The sequence below is a fragment of the Mustelus asterias genome, chromosome 23 (assembly GCF_964213995.1).
Source record: "Mustelus asterias chromosome 23, sMusAst1.hap1.1, whole genome shotgun sequence".
Lineage (NCBI taxonomy): Eukaryota > Metazoa > Chordata > Chondrichthyes > Carcharhiniformes > Triakidae > Mustelus > Mustelus asterias.
This window is the reverse complement of record NC_135823.1, coordinates 423,335-446,304: the sequence shown is the minus strand read 5'-3', so window position 1 is coordinate 446,304 and position 22,970 is coordinate 423,335.

The following is a 22,970-nucleotide window of genomic DNA, read 5'->3' as shown; positions in this document are numbered from 1 at the left end:
CCAGTTCTCCAGATTTTCTATCTCATTCATGTACTCAGTCTCGTCATTGCATGAGATTGTGTGAGGATGTGTGAAACAACTTGTAAACCATGAGGACTTCACTGCATCATGATTTTATGCAATCGTTACCTTTACTGGGTGACTCTGATAGAACCAGATAATAATCATATTGTTGGAAATTGAATGATCCTACCAGATACAGTCTGTGTGGAGTTTACAATTTCTCCCCGTGTCTGCATGGGTTTCCTCCGGGTGCTCCGGGTGCCCCGGTTTCCTCCCACAGTCCAAAAATGCGTTAGGTTGATTGGCCATGCTAAATTGACACGAGTGTCAGGGGGATTAGCGGGGGAACTGAGGGTTACGCGAATAGGCCTGGGTGGGATTGGCAGACTCGATGTGCCGGTAGGGATTCTATGATTATATTCAATTTCAAATTGATATTTCTGTACATCATAGCTATGACTGTAACATTATATTCTGCACCCTCGCTTTTCCTACTCCCCTGTGTACATTATGAATGGTATGTTTCGTCTCTGCAGCGCACAAGAAACAATACTGTATACCAATACATTTGACAATAATAAATCAAATCAAATCAAACAGGAGGTTTCCCAGAGGCAGCGAATGTCTTCACAATAGATCCGCATTTTACAAACTTCACATCATCGACTTGTTACAAATAGCATAGGATGAACGGAAAGAAGAACCCTCAATGCAAGATTGGCCAAGGTGAAAGCAGAGATTAGTTGTAAACAGATCTGTCTCAGATTAATGGAGGTTTCCAGTAGATTTCGAAGGAGGGCAGTACTTTTTCTTACATGGTACTGACCTGAGCTTGGTTGAATAGACATGATTATAACGCTCTCAAATGATATTAAACTTGCAAAGGCAGTAAATGATGAGACACATTGATATTGAAGTGGCTGATGGGACACAATTTGGGAAAGTGTGACGTTTTGCACGTTGGCAGGAAGAATAGAGGCATGGACTATTTTCTGAATGGCTGCGCGGGGGGGGGGGGGGGGCGGGGGCGAATTCAAAAATCGGAAACGCACAGGAATTTGAGAGTCTGAGTTCTGAATTATCTTCAGGTTGGCTTGTAGATTGAGTTGGTAGTTAGGAAGGCAAATGCAATGTTAGGATTCATTTCGAGAGGAAAAGAATACAAAAACATGTATTGCTGAGGCTCTATAAGGCTCTGGTCAGACCACATTTGGAATATTGTGAGCAATTTTGTGGTCCGTACCTAAGGAGGGATGTGCTGGCCTTGGAGAGTGCCCAAAGGAGGTTCGCGGGAATGATCCCTGGAAGGAAAAGCTTGAAGTATGGAGAGCATTTGAGGACTATGGGTTTGTACTCAATGGAGTTTAAATGGGTGATGGGGGAATAACATTGAAACTTCCAATATACTAAAAGCCCTGGATAGAGTGGACGTGGGGAAGACTTTTCCATTAGCTCGAAAGACTAGAATCCGAGGTCACAGCTAGAGTATAACGGGACGATTAATAAGATCCAAGATGTGATGGAATGTCTTCAGCCAGAGGGTCGTGAATCTGTGGAATGCATTGCCACAGAAGACTGTGGAGGCCAGATCATTGAGTATATTTAACAGATAGATGCATTTTTGATTTGTAAGGGGATCAAATGTTATAGGGAAAAGGCAGGAGAATGGGAATGAGAAACCGATCAGTCATGATCGACTGGCGGAGCAGACGCAATGGACCGAATGGCCTAAAATTGCTCCTACATCTAATAGTCATATGGTCTTATTGACTTCAGGTGGACATGAACAGCCAGTTAGCTGATCCAAATTTACCTCGAAGAATGAAGTGATACTTTATTTTATGAAGAGTTCAAGAAGCAAATACTTAAAAGAGGATGCAAGGTTGGAGAGAAACAGAACAAGAGACACTGAAACATTGAAGTTGGCAGGATGAATTGAGATATCGTTGGAAAAAAAATTGAACTCGTTTCTCTACAGAGGAATTGAAGACTCAGGCAACAACTTATGTGTAAGTCTTTGAAAACTCACGTCATTTCAAAGCTGGGGAATTGCGCACATGTTTATAATTCTATTTTGCATTCATTCGTGGGACACGAGCGGCTGGCCAGCATTTATTGTCCATCCCTAGCTGCCCTTGTGAAGGTGGTGGTGAGCTGCCTTCTTGAATCGCTGCAGTCCCTGTTCTGTGGGTTGACGCACAATGCTGTTCGGGAGGGAATTCCAGGATTTTGACCGAGCCACTATGACGAAATGGCGATATATTTCCAAGTCAGGATGGTGAGTGGTTTGGAGGGGAACTTGCAGGTTGTGGTATTTTCATTTATCTGCCGCCCTTGTCCTTCTAGATGGAAACGGTCGTGGGTTTCGAAGGTGCTGTCTAAAGACCTTTGGTGAATTGCTGCAGTGCATCTTGCAGATAGTATACACTTCTGCTACTGAGCGTCGGTGATGGAGGGATTGAATGTTTGTACATGTGGTGCCAATCAAGCGGGCTGCTTTGTCCTGGATGGTGTCAAGCCTCCTGAGTGTTGTTGAAGCTGCACCCGTCCAGGGAAGTGGGGAACATTCCATAACACTCCTGATTATGCCTTGTAGATGCTGGATAGGCTTTGGGGAGTCAGGAGGTAAGTTACTTGCCGCAGTATTCCAAGCCTTTGACCTGCTCTGGTATCCATTGTATTTGTGTGGTGACTGAGTTGAGTTTCTGTTCAATGGTAACCCCAAGGACGTTTTCAGTGAGGGATGCAGTGACGATTACACGATTGAATGTCAAGGTGTGGTGGTTAGATTCTGTCTTGTTGGTGGTGTTCATTGCCTGACACTTGTGTGACACGAATGTTACTTGTCACTGGTCAGCCCAAGCCAGGATATTGTCCAGATCTTGTTGTATTTGAACATGGACTGCTTCAGTATCAGAGGAGTGCTGAACATTGTGCAATATTCAGTGAACATCCTTATTTCTGACCTTATGGTGCAGGGAAAGTCAATGATGAAGCAGCTGAAGATTGTTGGGCCTAGGGCACTACCCTGAGGGACTCCTGCAGAGATGTCCTGGAGCTGAGATGACTGACCCTCCACAACCACAACCGTCTTCCTATGTGCCAGGTATGACTCTAACCACCTGATACCCATTGATGCCAGTTTCGCTGGGGTTCCTTGATGCCACACTCTGCCGAATGCGGCCTTGATGCCAACGGCTGTCACTCTCACCTCATCTCAATTATGGACCCACATCACCGGGAGGTTGTCACGGCCGTCGGAAGTGCTCAAATGTGATTTAGAGTCATAGAGTCATAGAGCTTTACAGCCTGGAAACAGGCCCTTCGGCCCAACTTGTCCATGCCGCCCTTGTTTTAAAAAAAAGCCCGAAACTAATCCCAATTGCCCGCATTCGGCCCATATCCCTCTATACCCCTATCCCTCTGTACTATCATGGCACCAGGAATGCAACCTTCTGTTGTGTGGAGAGTCTGGAAAATCTTGCATTTTCATCCTGGGAAAGGGGAAATGTTAAAAGCGGATTTGATGGAACCGTTCAGCTTCTGTGGAGAGAGTGACAGTGAACAGGATTACCTACATAAAGAGCTTGAACATATTCAGCAACTATAGAAACAGTGACTCTTTAAGAGTAACCATTAAAATGGGACTGACTGTGCGCAGAGTCACCTCCTGTCGACGTGGTGTCTGCCAACAGCGCCGCCTGCCGTGGCTGGCGTCGAACAGAGTTAACTCGTGGCGAGGGAATGTCTGTGAGCAGCGCCACCTACAATATTGGATGTGGCTGCGATACTGTTAGGTCAATTAACGGCGAAGGTGGACAGAATTATGATCTCTGGTCTCATGTGACACGATAATGGGGATCAAACAGGAAAGTGCAAGTTTGATTAAAAAAAAAATCAAGGATGATCTGACTGAGTGACAGAGCTGGTTCGAGCAGCTGCATTGTTTCCTCCTATTCATATTACTTTTTGTTTTGTGTAATGGGAGCTCCTGAGAAATGCATCACCTGTTGTCGAGAATATGGCTGCTGACCAGTTACTTTGTTCTAAGGAAACGTCCAACGGGAGCAGAACGCTCCAAAGGAACCACATATGTCCCAGCATCATTTAGAAGCATTATTGCCGCAGAGGATAACATAATCTGAAGCCAACAATGTAAAATACTCAGCATCTAATCCAGTCTGGAATTCCAGAGGAACTTATTTTCATGGTGAATGGTAAGAATTTTGAACTCACTGCCATAGGGGCTAATGAAGGAAACGGGAATGAGGCAAATTGGAAAGCGAGAAATGAACAGAGGGCAAATATGGGTGGACTTCAATGGTAAAAAGATGCAATTCTCGATTGGATAATCAACACCAGCATGAACTGATAGTGCCAAAAGGACTATTTCTCTGCCCTTTGTCACATGTATTGATAACTGTGATCGGAAAATAACTAAATGGAAGAATATTTTTCAAAACTTTAGCGCCAGGAGATGTTGATATTCGGTGATCGATTTGCGTGTTCGTAGAGACGGATAAGAGAAGGTTAAGATTCAAGTACAACAATACAGTGGCAACTACACGTTGGTCGTTTTTTGCAAAGGTTTAAAATCCATAGAATCCCTACAGTGCAGAAGGAGGTTTTTCGGCGCACTGAGCGTGCACCGACCGCAATCCCACCCAGGCCCTATCCTGTAAGCCAACATATTTACCCTGCTTGTCCCCCTGACATTAAAGAACAATTTAGCATGGCCAAGAAAGGTAACCGACACACCTTTGGACACTAAGAGGCGATTTAGCATGGTCAATCGACCTAACCCGCACATCTTAGGAATGTGGAAGGAAACAGGAGCATCCGGAGGAAACCCACGCAGACACGGGGGAGAATGTGCAAACTCCAAACAGACAGTCGCACGAGGCTGGAATTGAATGCGGGTTCCCTCGTGCTTCGAGGCAGCAGTCCTAATCGTTGTGCTTTGACATACAAATTACTTACTAGTACATCATACAGGCTATGGTGAGACCACACCTGGGCATTGTCACGATGGAAGGTTGTTTTTGGTGGAGTATTGCAAGGCACCGTGCTGTTTGAAATCCACATTCATTCCTTAGTTGAAGGGACCATGAGACTAATTGCCGAGCAAATGAAGCTCTATAGGAAGTCAAACTGTTTGGATGACACAAAGAGGCTGCAAACAGAAATAGACAAGATGAGTGAACAGGCAGAGAACTGGCAGGTGGAGTAAATGGGGGTAAGTGTGAGGTTGATCATTTGAGTTCTAATGGCAAACTAGAATGTTGTAAAGCTTTGCAATTTAAATATGTTGATGTTCAAAGCAAATTGCTTCACTCGTACAGGTAACAGAAAATATTAAAATTCGGATAAAGCAAAAAAAAACTAAATGGTACAGAAACATAGTAAATAGGAACAGAGGCCCTCCAGGCCTGCTCCGCCATTCAGTATAATCACGGCACATCAGGCTGAATCTGGCTGATGTGAACATAGATGACAATATGTTTGCAATATAATGGTAAAACACGATTTGGCAGTCCAGTGTTGAAACCACGCCTGGCATTCCACATACAAACAAAGATCAAAGAACAATACAGCACAGGAACAGGCCCTTCGGCCCTCCAAGTCCGTGCCGCTCCCTGGTCCAAATAGGCCATTCTTTTGTATCCCTCCATTCCCACTCCGTTCATTTGGCTATCTAGATAAGTTTTAAACGTTCCCAGTGTGCGCGCCTCCACCACCTTGCCTCACAGCGCATTCCAGGCCCTCACCAACCTCCGTGTAAAATATGTCCTTCTGATATCCGTGTTAAACCTCTCCCCCTCACCTTGAACCTATGACCCCTCGTGAACATCACCACCGACCTGGGAAAAAGCTTCCCGCCGTTCACCCTTTCTATGCCTTTCATAATTTTATGCACCTCCAGTAGATCTCCCCTCATCCTCCGTCTTTCCAGTGAGAACAACCCCAGTTTACCCAATCTCTCCTCATAACTAGGCCCCTCCATACCAGGCAACACCCTGGTAAACCTCCTCTGCACTCTCTCTAAAGCCTCCACGTCCTTCTGGTAGTGTGGCGACCAGAACTGGACGCAGTATTCCAAATGTGGACGAACCAACGTTCTATACATCTGCAAAATATTTTTTCTATAAAAACATCAGACCCCAACTTTTATACTCTATGCCCCGTCCTATAAAGGCAAGCATGCCATGTGCCTTCTTCACCAACTTCTCCACCTGTGATGTCACCTTCAACGATCTGTGGACTTGCACACCCAGGTCCTTCTGCGTATCTACACCCTTTATGGTTCTGCCACTTATCATATAGCTCCCCCCTACATTAGCTCTACCAAAATGCATCACTTCGCATTTATCTGGATTGAACTCAATCTGCCATTTCTTTGCCCAAATTTCCAGCCTATCTATATCCATCTGTAGCCTCTGACAATTTTCCTCATTATCTGCAAGTCCAGCTAATTTCGTGTCGTCCGCAAACTTACTGATCACCCCAGTTACACCTTCTTCCAGATCGTTTATATAAATCACAAACAGCAGAGGTCCCAATACAGAGCCCTCCGGAACACCACTAGCCATGATGTGGAGATGCCGGCAGAATCTGGGGTGAACACAGGAAGAGTTTAAACAACACCAGGTTAAAGTCCAACAGGTTTATTTGGTAGCAAATACCATTAACCATCTTCTAAAACCTCACACTTGTATAGAATCGATAGTGGATGGAGAGTGATTATTAGTTTCCTAGATAGACTATAACTGGATTCAAGGACTTAATGGGGTAAAAAAATTGATATACCTTGCACCAATTCTACACCTGAAAGTAGACAAATTTAGCAGTGGGCTGGTCTGTGCAAACGTGATTTGCAGATGCCGGCTTTGGACTGGGGTGAACACAGTAAGAGTTTTAACAACACCAGGTTAAAGCCCAACAAGTTTATTTGGTAGCAAACACCATTAGCATTCGGAGCGCTGCTCCTTCGTCAGATGGAGTGGAAATGTGCTCCCAAACAGGGCACAGAGACACAAAAATCAAGTTACAGAATATTGATTAGAATGTGAATCCCCACAGCCAGCCAGATCTTAAAGATACAGACAATGTGGGTGGAGGGAGCATTAAGCACAGGTTAAAGAGATGTGTATTGTCTCCAGACAGGACAGCCTGCAAGTCCAGGAGGCAAACTGTGGTGTTGGGTTGGAGATGTTTTGCTGCAATTGTGTAGGGCATTTGGACGACACACCTGGATTGTGTGCAGTTTTCCAATCCAACACCAGTAGTCACAGGCCTCCAGCCGGAAAAAGACCCTTCCACGACCACCCTCTGTCTTCTGTGACCAAGCCACTTCCCCACCCATCTAGCCACCTCCCCCTTTATCCCATGAAATCCAACCTTTTGCACCAACCTACCATGAGGTACTTTGTCAAACGCTTTACTAAAGTCCATGTAGACGACATCCACGGCCCTTCCCTCGTCAACCATTCTGGTCACTTCTTCAAAAAACTCCACCAGGTTCGTGAGGCATGACCTCCCTCTCACAAAACCATGCTGACTTTCGTTCATGAGTTTATTCCTTTCTAAATGCGCATATGTCCTATCTCTAAGAATCCTCTCCAACAACTTCCCTACCACGGACGTCAAGCTCACCGGCCTATAATTACCTGGGTTATCCTTCCTACCCTTCTTAAATAACGGGACCACAGTTTGCATTCCGTGTTTAAGGAAACATGGAAACATAGAAGCATAGAAACTAGAAGCAAGAGTAGGCCATTCGGCCCTTCGAACCTGCCCTGACATTCATTTTGATCATGGCTGAGCAGCGGATTCAATATTCTGCCGCCCCCCCCCCCCCACCCCGCCAACCCCCATATCCCTTGATGCATTTCGCCACAAGAGCTATATCTAATTTCTTCTTGAAATCAGAAAGCGTTCAGGCCTCAACCACTTTCTGTGATAGTAAATTCCACACATTCGCCACTCACTGGGTGAAGAGATTTCCCCCCAACTCAGTTCCAGAGGTTTACCCCTTATCATCAAATTATGACCTTTAGTTCTGGGCTCTCTCACCATTGGGAACATTCTTTCTGAATCCACCCTGTTAGAATTTTATAAGTTTCTATGACATCCCCTCTCACTCTTCTAAACTCCAGTGAATATAATCCAAACCGACTTATTCTCTCCTCATATGAAATTCCGGCCATCCCAGGAGTCAGCCTGGTATATCTTCGCTGCAATCCTTCTATAGCAAGGACATCCTTCCTCAGATATGGACACCAAAACTGCACACAATCCAGTGTGTCCTCCAAATGCCCTACACAATTGCAGCAAAACATCTCCAACCCAATACTCAAATCATCTCGCTATGAAGGCCAACATGCAGTTTGCCTTCTTTACTGTCTGCTGTACCTGCACGCTTACTTTCAGCAAATTATGCACGAGGACACACGATGATCCACCTCTCCCAATTTGCATCGATTCAAGTAATAATCTGTCTTCCTATTATTATATTGAAGTATGGCACAGTGGTTCGCACTGCTGCCTCACAGCGCCAGGGACCTGGGTTTGATCCCAGCTTCGGGAGACAATCTATGTGGAGTTATCCCCGTTTCTGCTTGAGTTTCCTCTGGCTGCTCCGGTTCCTTCGCAAACTCCAAAGATGTGCGGGTTGTGTGGATTGACCATACTAAATTGTCCCTTAGTGTCCCAAGATGTATAGATTGTCTAGATGACTCTCTCTATCTGTCAGAGATACGGTGCAGACTTGATGGACAGAATGGCCTCTTATGCACTGTGGGGATTCTATGATTCAAACTGGTATGCGTTCTCCTAAAGCCTGAATGCATCGTTGTTTTCTGGATGAATTAATGACAACGCTTCTCATTTGGTACTTAACATGGAAACAGGAAGCCCTTAGCCAATAGTTGCAGAGCCTGAATTTTCCAGTGAGCTATTTTTAATACCAATGCCTGCAAGGCATGCATTTGTCATTATTGCAAGCAGCGAGACCCAACACAGAGACACGCAAGTGAAGAGGCTTCGAAAACTCACAACAACAGCAGGCCATGAACTGGTTTATCATCTTTGCGTTGCTGCATCTTCTTCCAGGTTTGTGACTTCTTTATTTCTCATTCAGAATTGTTTCGGCGCTGGGTTAAGACCAATGGAATAGCCCACTAAGTAGAAAGCTAATCGCACAGAACGACACGGTGGCACATATCTGCCTCACAGCGCCAGGGACCCGGTTCCATTCTTGGTTTGAGTCAATGTCTGTGTGGAGTCTGCACATTCTCCCCGTGTCTATGTGGGTTTCCTCCGGGGGATGTGGTTTCCTCCCACAGTCCAAAAGACGTGCTAGTTAGGGGCAATGGCCATGCTTAATTCTCCCTCAGTATACCCGAACAGATGACGGAGTGTGGTGACTCGGGGATTTTCACAGCAACGTCATTGCAGTGTAAATGCAAGCCTACTTATGGCACTAAAAATAAATAATTTCCTGTTGAAGGAATTCACTCCTCCTGATCCAAATCACTGACATGTCCCTATTCTCCAATGTCTCAGAAGAGATGGTCAACAGAAACAGCCAATCTGCCCTTTTGGGAGGTAAAAGACCCTCAGGCACCAGTTAGCAGAATCATAGAACCATAGAATCCCTACAGTGCAGAAGGAGGCCATTCGACCCAGTGAGCACTGATAACAATCCCACCCAGGCCCCATCTCCATAGCCGCAGCTAATCGCACGTCTTTGGACATTAAGGGATCATCCACTTAACCAACTCATCTTTGGGCGGATAGGGGCAATTTACCTGAGCCAATCCATCTAACTGACGCATCTTTGGACGCAAAGGGGCAACTTAGCATGGCCAATCAGCCTAAGAGGGTGGTTGGGTTTGGGTGGTGTAAGGGTGGGATGTGAAGTGAGGGGGTGATGATGGCGCGGGTGATGTGCTGTTGCTGGTTTTCCACGCATTCTCACAGTGGGTTATTCCCCAAACCACGGCAGCAAATCCATGCTCTGTGTCAGTATCACATTGACCCTCGCTCTAACGGGTGAAATTTGTTTCCTTCCTTTCCAACCTTGCAATTGCAGCCGTTGCGCTGCAATTAACAAAACAAATTACTCTTCATTGCTTGTGCATTGTTTCTCTTCCTCCCTTGTTCCGATTATTGATTCAAATCTAACTGTCAACATTTGAACTCAGTGTGATTTATTGATGAAAGGATGGTGTATTTTATATTTTGTTGTAGCCCATTCTTCAGAGCAATAATGTTCTCTTTCCTGCCGTAGCAGAACAGGTAGTGATAACCTTGTCTCTCTCAGGTATTGTATCTCAGGCAGTTTTGTCCCAGACCCTGGCGATCCAGACTCTGTCGCTTGGATGCACCTACAAGGTGCATTGTCACACGGGCTGATTGGCAGGGGGAGTTGTCCGTTAGTATAAACGGCGCCAACGTGAGCATCTACAGCTTGTTTACACCGTGACAAAAAGCAACCCTTCAAACGGGAGATTTTCAGGAGACGGTAATGACAAATTGACTCTCTATTCCCAAGCCATCGCTGTAATCCGGGCCAATGACTCGGGGCTGTATTGCTGTGCAGCTGAGCAGTTCAGTGGGATGTCTTCTATGTTTGGAAGCGACTCCACATTGCTCATTACAGGAACAAAAAATATTATTTTCTCATTTTATCATGAATCACCAAGAAACGTATGTTCAATAGTGCCTGAATCTTACTCCTCCGGGAACCCCAATCATCTATCTCTTAACTCCGCCACTGGTTGAAATTCCCCAGGTGGAAATGGTCCCTTTGGTATGTTTGGTGAAGAGTGTGGATTCAAATAACTGCGCCATCCACTGGAATGTGTCTGGGCGGCTTATGGAGGGCAGGATTGATTCTGGTGCAATCGATCCAGATGGAACTTATACAATCAGAAGTTACATAATTCTCCCGGCGGAATCTTGGAGCAGCGGAGCTCGGTGTATCTGCGCCGTTCAGATCAACTCCAGTCAACATCTTGTCAGTGGAAGTGTCTCATCTGAGAGAGGTGGATATTAACATTTTCCTCCTATTATTGGTTATTTGCTAACAACGTTTATTTTTGCTTCAAAACTTTCACATTTATTTATTCTTCATTGCAGTGTTAATGCCAGCCTACCTGTGACACTAATAAATAATAAACTTCTTGTGATTGTTAATTGCACAGTCTCTGCATTCGTCAGTTATGCTTCAACATCTTAACTGTCTCGGTGTCATGTTTAAACGAAAGAGCCTCAACCTGTTCCACCTTTCCTGATCATTATACAATCTCTGTTCAGGTAAAATCCCAATAAAGTTTCCTCGTCGCAAATTCCCCAATCGCTCTATATTAATTCAATAATGTGAACATCAGAGTCATTCACAGGAGTACAAGTGTTCCCCTAACTAACGGTGATGATATTTCAACATAGACCTTCAACTTTTCAAATCGATTTACTTGGGCGTCACCCACATGGTCTGGGGTTTTTTTTGTATTTATGGTTTAATTAAACTTTGTATCAATTATGTGTGTATCTGGATCCTATATCACTTTCCCCCCTTTCCAATTTCGAAACCATTTTTTTCTGACTGCATCGCCCGAAAATAACCGCAACACTAATCTTATCCCTGACCTAAGCCTCGTGCTAACATTAACCCTCACGCTAACCCTTGCAATAAACCAAACACTAACCGTAACACCAGCGATAAGCCATATTTTAATCCTCTCCATATCACTAACCCTAACAAGGAACTCAACATTAATTCGATCCGTCCGAACAAAACGCTGTACCTTGAAAGTTGCATCCATCTGAAAATCAGTTTGGGAATTATGAAGAATTAAGTATGTAGTGAGTGGAGGACACACGTTTATCATCTATTATCCGAAGTGAAATTTACGACTATTTCCTAGTTATTAGTTATTTATTTTATTTTATTTTCTTCTCCATCCTTATAGTTACAAAGCCAATGTTCAGAATGGACAGGGAAACCCCAAATCCATTCCTTGCTTGGTCCAAAAATCAAATTCAAAATCTGATTGAATCCGTTTTAAGGTCCCCGCAAGGGAGACAAACAAGATCCAAACTGACAGGAGAAGGCATTGCACCCCATCTTGGGATTGATCTGATCATTCATCTTAGGACAGCGAGCAGCGAGTTGTGGAAGTGCAATCATGTTTAACAGGGATAATGGAGATTATTTTGGAAGAAGTATCCGAATGGACAATAAAAAAGAACGCATTTGGTATAACGTGCATGGATTTCCACAGACTTTCATGTATCCTGTAAGATGGCTGTCACGAAATAATAAAGGGTGAACCTTGAAAGAAACGTGGGAAGATGGATAGAAAGACAAATACATGCAGGCAGAGAGGTATATTCTTCAGACTGACGGGCCGTGGGGGTGGAGGTGAAGCTGTTGCATTGCAGAGTAGAATTTGGGATAATTTCCTGATGGGTGCTGGAATCTCGAGAGGGAATCTGGTAATGAGATTAACTTTAAATTAATTTGTGAAGGAGTGCACAGAAACATTGAGGCCCTCATTTCCTCATTCTGTACCCGACAGTCGACTGTTCATTGTCCACCATTCCATCCATCCGCCGGTCCGTCCATCCATCCGTCCGTCCATCCCGCCCGTCCGCCCGCCCGTCCGTCCATCCATCCGCCCGTCCGTCCATCCGTCCGTCCATCCATCCGTCCATCCATCCATCCGTCTGTTTGTCCATCAGAACATCCATTCACCGATCCATCCACCCATCCATCCACCCACCCATCCATCCAACCATCCAGCCATCCATCCACCCATCCATCCATCCATCCATCCATCCATCCATCCATCCATCCATCCATCCATCCATCCATCCATCCATCCATCCATCCATCCATCCATTTACCCATCCGTCTGTACATCCTCCATTGTCCTGCAGTCATCCATTGATCCGTCCGTCAATCCATCCGTTCATCCATCCATCGATCCCTCCGTCAGTCCGTCCCTCCATCCATTTGCCCACCCATCTGTATACTCTTTCCTCTATCCATTTATCTGTTTTTCTATCTGTCTTCATTTCTATCCATCCTTCCCTATTTCATTCCCTCACTCACTCTATTTCCCTCTCTCTCTCTCTGTCTCTCCGTATGCATCTATCTGCTTTTACTTGGTAAATTCGTTTCCCTTATCTAAGGTTTGTCCATTTTTGAATTGTCCCTGGTAATATTGGTGACAAGAACAAGGTGTTTATGTCTCCACGGATCTGCAAAAGGTGCTGAGTTTCTCCGACATTTCTGTTTATAATATAATCAAAGTTCACATTCACAAGAACGGGAAAGTCAAAAGCTCATCTAAATCGGCAATGCATTTTGTTGGCCAGTAGCTGGGAGATGAATTTTACAATATAGTTCACCAGAAACTGCAAATGTTGCACTGAACCTCATTTGATTGTACCTTTTGATTGAAGAGTAAACAAGGTGGAAATGCTTAGACTGATGTGACTCCGATGCAGAGGAACCAGGAGCACTGAAACCCTCTATCGCCAACTAAAAACTTTCTTGCAAAGCCTGACAAAATTGGATTTAGTAACATGTGAATTACAAAACTGAAAAACGCAAAGCACCATAATGATTACATTCTACCATCCTGGTAGTTGCATAGTACAATGATAATAGTGTTGTCATGGAAATGAATCTTTATTATGGTATGAGGGGCCAGTAAGAAATCCCACAACACCAGGTTAAAGTCCAACAGCTTTATTTGGAATCACGAGCTTTCGGAGCGCTGCTCCTTCCTCAGGTGATTGGAGAGGTGGGTTCACAAGCACGGCCTATGAAGACAGCGTCGCAATTGCAGGACAATGGTTGGAATGCGAGTCTTTACAGGAAATCAAGTCTTTACAGGTACAGGCAATGAGAGTGGAGCAAGGGATAATCACGGGTAAGCATTCTCCTGGACGGCCGACAAGACACATGACAATGCAGAATCGCCGAGCACAAACTGATAGCGAAGTACCGCATGCAGGAGGACAGCCTCAACTGTAATTTTGGGTTCATGTCACACTACATGTATCCCCCAACATTTGGCCTGTGTTTGCAAAATCATCCTAACTGTCCTGGCTTGAGACAATTCACACCTCTTTAATGTGTGATTATCCCTCACCCCACTCGCATTGTCTGTACCTGTAAAAAACTTGATTACGTGTACAGTCCCACAGTCCAACCATTATCTTGTAATTGTGTCTCTGACTTTATAGGCCGTGTTTGTGAACCTAGCTCTCCATTCACCTGAGGAAGGAGCAGCGCTCCGAAAGCTCGTGTTTCCAGATAAACCTGTTGGATCTTAACCTGTGTTGTGAGACTTCTTACTGTGCCCACCTCAGTCTTACGCCGACATCTCTATCCATATCATGGATATGAGAGACAATGGCACAATGGAATTATCACCAGACGATTAATCCAAAGGCCCAGGGAGATGCTCAAGGGACTCGGGATCAAATCCCACCAAGGCAAATCGTGAAATTTGAATTCACTAAAATCAGGGGTTAAAAGTCTAGTCCTAGCCATTAAACCAATGCGGAGTGTAGTAAATCCCAACTGGTTTTGGGAAGGAAATCTGCCATCCTCATCTGGTCTGGCCTACATTTGACCCCACACCCACAGCCATGTGGTTGACTCTCAAATGCCCTCTGAAATACAGCGAAGTTAGGGAGAAAAATAAAGAAAAGGAGCGAAAGCTTTGGGAAAATTTGGCTCTTCAAAAATATGGCCACTTCGAAAACACAGTGCAGTGAACCAATGGGTTGAAATAAAAACACATTTTATTGTGTAAAGATCAAATGAAACCATCGCAAGTTTTTATTTTAATTCATTACTGGGGCACGTCGCTGGCTGGGCCAGCATTTATTGCCCATCCCTCGTTGCTCTTGGAGGGAAGCTGAGAATCAACCACATTGCTGTGGCTCCAGAGTCCACACCAGATAAGGAGGGGAAATTTCCTTCCCTAAAGGATATTCGCGAACAAGAGGTATTTCTTTTCTGACAATCGATTCATGGCTATCAGTAGATTCTTAATTCCAGATTTGTTTTAGTGAATTCAAAACGGACCCCAGGCCGTGGTGGGATTCGATCCTGGACCACCAAAACTTTAGGACACTTTCTGGGTTAACAATGCAGCGGTAATACCACTAGGCCATCGCCTCTCTTACATTCGTGCATCACTGCCCGTGTCCAGTCCCTGCTGTGTTTCAATTCTGTAATTGGTTGAACAAGTTGCACCTCAGACAGACAACCGACCGCTCACAGCATCAAATCCCATGTTGTTATCGTCAACTCACCACGAATTGCATTTTCATCCATTTCACATCGAATTATGAGTGAATTACCGATAAATACAAATCTCTTCTGAATTTCCATCACCGAAGAATAATTGATTTTCAGATACGAACTGTCATTTACAAAGAGATTAAAATTTTGTCAACAACTGAAGTTTCAGGATCAACAAGATAGGTTCAGAGAATCTCAGCAAAGTCCCTAAATTTTGATTAACGTTCACTACATACTGGGATTATAAAAATACAGTGGAATATCATCAGCAGTGCTGAATCTTCACCTCGATGCCTCGGCAAAAGTAGCCAGCATGATCAAGGACCACACGCACACTGGACATTCTCTCTTCCACCGTCTTCTGTCTGGAAAATGATACAAAATTCTGAGAACATGTACCAACCGACTCAAAGGCAGCTTCTTCCCTGCTGCCAGCAGCCTTTTTGAGTGGACCTGCCTGATATTAAGTTGATCTTTCTCGACCCCCTAGCTATGACTGTAACACTACATTCTCCACTTTCTCCGTTCCTTCTCTGTGAACGATATGCTTTGTATAGCGCACAAGAAACAATACGTTTCACTGTATGCTAATACATGTGACAATGATGAATCAACTCAAATCAAAATCAAATGAAAACAGTTTATTTTGCATTTTGCAAATGTTGTCAGTATTTTGGACAACATGGTGAGTGGACAGGGTGCTTTCTTTATTTCCTGGGCGTCTCCATGGCTCCCTGTCTATTTCCACAAGAAAGTCCTGCCTCTCTAATTTATCAGAGGGAAAACATCCGGTTTCTTTTCTGTGACCCACCTTTTGTTTTCCATTCCTTTTCCAGTGCAAAACACCCCAGTGTAGCAGAAAGATTCCGCATTGATTCTGGGATGTATATTAATTCGGAAGATTCAAAAATACTTCAATAAGATTTCAAATTAGCCCATCCTGTATCCGAGCATCATCCAATCTTGGAAGCCATCCGGTCCATTGTGTTAGTTCTTTGAAAAAGGTATCTACGTAACATAATTGCTTTCCCTATATTTGTCTTTCAGTTTCCCACTTTCTACTGCGTGTTGGAAGGTGGGGTTTGGGGATGTTATAAGAGATAAGCAGCGACCCTCTGAGGTACAGCAAGCACTCGCAAACATTCATAAAAATGCACAGACAGACGTATCCAATCGCACATTCACACTCTCTCACACACACTCACACATTCACAGATACACACTCATACAAGCACTTAAACTCACACTCACATACACACACGCAGACAAATACACACACACGCAAACACAAAAACACGCGCACACGCACTGACATACACACACACATTCACACAAACACACACGTATTCACACACGCATACAAGAACACACACACTCAAAAACTCACACACATAAATACACGCACACACACAACACTCACACTCCCACATATACTCTCACACACATGCGCACAAACTCGCACATGTACTCACACTCCCACACATACACTCTCACACACATACACACGTTCACTCCACACACACAAACGCACACACGCACTCACGCACACATACACTGACACACACGCACACAAGCACACACTCATTCACACACACACTCACAAACTCAAAAACATGCATACACACACATGCACACACACACTCTCACACACACGCCCTCACATACTCATTCACATACATTCACAAGCATGCACACACACTTACAGACACACACAAACACACTCTCACTCATTCACTCATACACCCACAGTCACACACACACTGTCACACAAACACACGCACACTTATTCTCCCTAAGCTGATTAATTTAATTGTTCACTTATACCTGAGACATACATTTACATATTAATAAAGCGATATTTGTCTGTAACTGGAATTATCTTCATTTCAATGATATTTAACTTTTCTTCATAGATCATGTTGCCTCTGATGTGCTTCAATACAGTCAAAGGAACACTAGAGAAATTTCAAATCGGCCAGTAGCAAAAGTGCAACAGCACTTGCGTTGCCCACATTGATCAAGTGGCAGTTAGAGATGCTTGAATACAATTATGATCTATCTAATATTCACCATGTATTTTCATTATGAGGGAGGTGCTCCAGAAAATTACCCACCCCAAGGTGGACAATGGCAGAATTGTCTTAGCCTTCGACCTTCCCCCATTGTGCCTCTGTAGCGGCTGTCCCAAGCTTTACTGCATTCCTCAGCACGGTGCCAGCTGACAAGAGAATGGTGCAAAGGTACTGGCATCAATTGGAAAAGAGGATTGGATTATTAAAATTAATTTACCGGATGTAGGCGTCGCTGGCCAGGCCAGAGCTAATTGCCCATCCCTAAAATACCTTGAGAATGTGATAGTGAGATGCCTTCTTCAACCGGTACACACCAATTGGTGTTGTTACACCCATAATGCTGTTCGGAAGGGAATTTGGAAATGTTATTGGAAAACTTTGGATCCAATTGCAGAGCTCGTTCAAAGAGACAGCGTATATATGAGAGGCTGAATAATTTATTTCCACGTATTTGGCTGTGACCCCCCATCCCCCAACAGCACCCTCCCCCCGACTTCCTCCCCCCCCCCTTCCCCCCCTCTCCCCCCCCCCTCATCTCTCTCCCTCTCAGGATTTTGACTGAGCAATAGTGAAGAACAGATGGTATATTTCCAAGTCAGGGAAACATTCAGGAACTGGTGCTCCATTTATCTCGTGTCCAGGTCCCTTCAAGAAGGTATCAGTCCTGTATAAGGAGCCTTAGTGAACTTATGCAATTCATCTTGTAGATGGTGCACACTGCTGGCACAGTTCCTCGATGGTGGGAGGAGTGAATATTTGTGGAAATGGAGCCAACCAACTGGGCCGCATTGCATTGGATGGCGCCAAATTTCATGAATGCTTTTGGGGTTACACTCATGCAGGCAATTTGGAAAGTATCCCATCACACTTCTGACTTTAGTGAAAGTTCATTTATTCGTGTCACAAGTAGGCTTCCATGAACACTGCAATGACGTCACTGTGAAAATCTCCTGGTCGCTGCACTCTGGCGCCTGTTCTGGTACACTGAGCGAGAATTTAGCATGGCCAATGCGCCTAACCAGCATGTCTTTCGGACTGTGGGAGGAAACCGGAGCTCGAAGAGGAAACCCCCGCAGACACGGGGAGAACGTGCAGACACTGCACAGACAGTGGCGCAAGCCTGGAATCGAACCCGGGTCCAAGGCCCGGTGAAACAGTAGTGCTAAAACCTCTGTCGTGGTTCGTGCTTTCTGGGTAGCAAAAAGTATCTTTGGAGTCAGGAGGCGAGCTTTTCGCTGCAAGATTCGTAGCCTCTGATATTCCCTTTCAATCAATACACTTATATGGCCAGTCCAATTAAGCTGCTGGTCAATGGTAACGCCCAGGAATTTGATACTAGGGGATTTGGCAATGGCATTTCAATTTAATGTCAAGATGAAATGTCCGATTCTCACATGTTGGATATAGTCATTGCCTGGCCCATGTGTCGCACCATTGATACTTTGCCACTTGTCGTCGCAAGGCTGCCCATTGACTCCATTCCAAATCCATTGCCTGCAAAGGGGGTTGGAAGCATATTCAACAGTAGCTTGCAAAACGGAAGTCAGATTGTGACTTGACGGGAAGAATTTGGAAATGCTATTGGAAAACTTTGGATCCAATTGCAGAGCTCGTTCAAAGAGACAGCGTATATATGAGAGGCTGAATAACTTATTTCCACGTATTTGGCTGTGTCCCTCCCAACAGCACCACCCCCCCGCCCCCCACCGCAGCTCCCCACCCCCCCCCCCCCCGCACCCCCCACCCCTCCCCGCACCCCCGGCGCTCCCCCATCGCTCTCCCTCTCAGTCACCCTTTCTCTCTCTCACACAAGTCATAAGAACTGAGAGCAGGAAAAGGCAAATTGGCCTCTCTAGACTGGTCTACCATTTATTACCATCATAGTTGATCTGATCTGATCCTCAGCTTTACTGTCCTGTTTTGTAAGAGGGAGGTCGTGCCTTCACATGTGGTGGAGTTTTTTGAGGAAGTGACAAAACCGGTTGAGGAAGGAAGGGCCGTGGATGTTGTCCATATGGATTTCAGTAAGGCATTTGACAAAGTCCCTCATGGCAGGTTGGTTAAGAAGGTTAAGGCTCATGGGATACAAGGAGAGGTGGCGAGATGGGAAGAGAACTGGCTTGGCCACAGGAGACAGAGGGTAGCAGTCAAAGGGTCTTTTTCCGGCTGGAGGTCTGTGACCAGTGGTGTTCCACAGGACTCTGTACTAGGACCTCTACTATTTGTGATATATATAAATGATTTGGAAGAAGGTGTAACTGGTGTTATCAGCAAGTTTGCGGATGACACGAAGATGGCTGGACTTGCGGATAACGATGAACATTGTTGGACAATCCAGCAGAATATAGATAGGCTGGAAAATTGGGCGGAGAAATGGCAGATGTAATTTAATCCAGATAAATGCGAAGTGACGCATTTTGGAAGAACTAATGTAGGGGGGAGTTATACAATAAATGGCAGAGCCATCAAGAGTATAGAAACACAGAGGGACCTAGGTCTGCAAGTCCACAAATCCTTGAAGATGGCAGCACAGGTGGAGAAGGTGGTGAAGAAGGCATATGGTATGCTTGCCTTATAGGGCGGGGTATAGAGTATAAAGGCTGAAGTCCGATGATACAGCTGTATAGAACGCTGGTTAGGCCACATTTGGAGTACTGCGTCCAGTTCTGGTCGCCACACTACCAGAGGCACGTGGAGGCTTTAGAGAGAGTGCAGAGAAGGTTTACCAGGATGTTGCCTGATATGGAGGGTCTTAGCTATGAGGAGTGATTGGGTAAACTGGGCTTGTTCTCCCTGGAAAGACGCAGAATGAGGGGAGACCTAATAGAGGTGTCCAAAATTATGAAGGGTATAGATAGGGTGAACAGTGGGAAGCTTTTTCCCAGGTCGGAGGTGACGATCACGAAGGGTCACGAGCTCAAGGTGAGAGGGGCGAGGTATAACTCAGATATCAGAGGGACGTTTTTTACACAGAGAGTGGTGGGGGCCTGGAATGCGCTGTCAAGTAGGGTGGTGGAGGCGGACACGCTGGCATCGTTTCAGATTTACCTGGATAGTCACATGAGCAGTCTGAGAATGGAGGGATACAAACGAATGGTCTAGTTGGGCCAATGAGCGGCACAGGCTTGGGGGGTCGAAGGGCCTGTTTCCTGTACTGTTCTGTTCCATGTTCTTTGTTCTCTTTGTCCTGCCTGTTCATCATAGCCCTTCAAACCGTTCCCAATTAATGTGTCGTCTACCTAATCCTTAATTTACTCAAGGTCCCGGCATCCACCGCACTCTATGGTAGGAAGTTCCACAAACTGTCCATTCTTTGGCAGAAGTAAAATTTCCCCCATCTCAGATTTAAATCTGCCACCTCCTTCTCGATTACCCTGCAAGAGGGAACGTTACCTTTCTCTCTCTCTCTCTCGCGATATATATATATATAGGTAGACAGATAAATAGACAGACAGACAGACAGATAGATAGATAGATAGATAGATAGATAGATAGATAGATAGATAGATAGATAGATAGATAGATAGATAGATAGATAGATAGATAGATAGATATGCAGACAGACAGATTGATAGATAGGTTGATAGACAGGGAGATCGATCGCTCTATCAATCTTTTTATTCATTCGGCGGAAATGGGCATCGATTGCCGACCCCTCGTTGCCCTTTGAGGGCACTCGAAAGTCTACCATATTGCTGTGACTCTGGAGTCACGTAATGGGGCAGACGATGGTCATGGCGGCAGATTTCTTTCCCGAAAGGATATTAGTTAACCCGGTGGGGTTTTCCGACAATCGATGATGGTTAATCTTCATTCCAAATATTTTTTGGTTGGACTCAAATTCCACCATCTGCGGAGGCGGGATTCGAACCCGGGTCTCCCAGAACTTTAGAAAGCAGTGTGGCACACTGTTTAGCGTCGCTGCCTCACAGGGACCCGCCTGTGATTCCTGACTTTGGTCACCATCTGTGCGGAGTCTGCACGTTCTCCCCGTGACTGCATGGATTTCCTCTGGGTGCTCCGGTATCCTCCCACAGTCGGAATGACGTGCTCGTTAGGTGCATTGACCTTGCTAACGTTTCCCTCATTGGACGCAAACAGGCGCCAGAGTGTGGTGACTAGGTGATTTTCGCAGTAACATCGTTGCAGTGTTAATGTAAGCCTACTTGTGACACAAATAAATAAACTTTAACTTTAAAAATGTTGTTGCCCATCCCTAGTTGCCCGAAAGCAGTTGAGAGTCAACAATATTGCAGCGGCTCCGGAGTCACATGTCGGGCAAACCAGGTAAGGACGGCAAATGTCCTTCCCTGAAGAGCATTAGTGAACTTTTACTGAACATTTCTGTGAGGAAAATAAAGCAAACGCGCATGAACAGGGTAATTCCCTTCACCTGAATATGGGCGTCACAGTTTCTACTGTGTGAACGCTGATTCTAGCTGATTGCAATGTACAGTGTGGAGATGTGGAGGAAGAAATTATAGATATAGATACTAATAGATATAAGTATAGAGATAGAGATGTGGAGGAAGAAATTGCTAAGCAGATTATGGATATCTGTGGTGGTCACAGGGTAGTTGTCATGGGGGACTTTAACTTTCCAAATATTGATTGGAACCTTTGTAGGTCAAATAGTTCGGATGGGGCAGTTTTTGTGCAGTGTGTGCAGGAGGGTTTCCTGACACAATATGTGGATAGGCCGACAAGAGGTGAGGCCACATTGAATTTGGTACTGTGAAATGAACCGGGCCAAGTGTTAGATTTGGTTGTAGGAGAGCACTTTGGAGATAGTGACCACAATTCGGTGTCTTTTCTTATTGCAATGGAGAGGAATAGGGCCGTGTGGCAGGGCAAGGTTTACAAGTGGGGGAGAGGTAATTATGATGCGATTCGGCAAGAATTTGGGGGCAGAAATGGGAACAGAAACTCTCAGGGAAAGGCACTCATGAAAAGTGGAACTTTTTCAAGGAACAAATATTGGGTGTCCTTGATAGGTATGTCGCTGTCACGCAGGGAGGAAATGGCCGAGTGAGGGAACCATGGTTCACGAAAGAGGTGGAATGTCTTGTGAAAAGGAAGAGGGAAGCTTATGTAGGGATGAGGAAACAAGGTTCAGATGGCTCGATTGAGGGTTACAAGTTAGCAGGGAATTAGCTGAAAAGGGGGCTTAGGAGAGCTAGGAGGGGACATGAGAAGTCCTTGGCGGGTCGGATCAAGGAAAACCCCAAGGCTTTTTACTCTTATGTGAGGAATAAAAGAATGACCAGGGTGAGGTTAGGGCCGTTCAAGGACAGTAATGGGAACTTGTGTATGGAGTCAGTGGAGATAGGCGAGGTGATGAATGAGTATTTTTCTTCAGTGTTCACCATGTTCTTGAGGAACAGAAGGTGTGACAGGCTAATAGGCTGGAGGAAATAGTTATTCGGAGGGAGGATGTACTGGCAATTTTGAATAAACTGAAGTTCGATAAGTCCCCTGGGCCTGATGAAATATATCCTAGGATTCTTTGGGAGGCAAGGAATGAGATTGCAGAGCCTTTGGCTTTGATTTTTTGGGCCTCACTG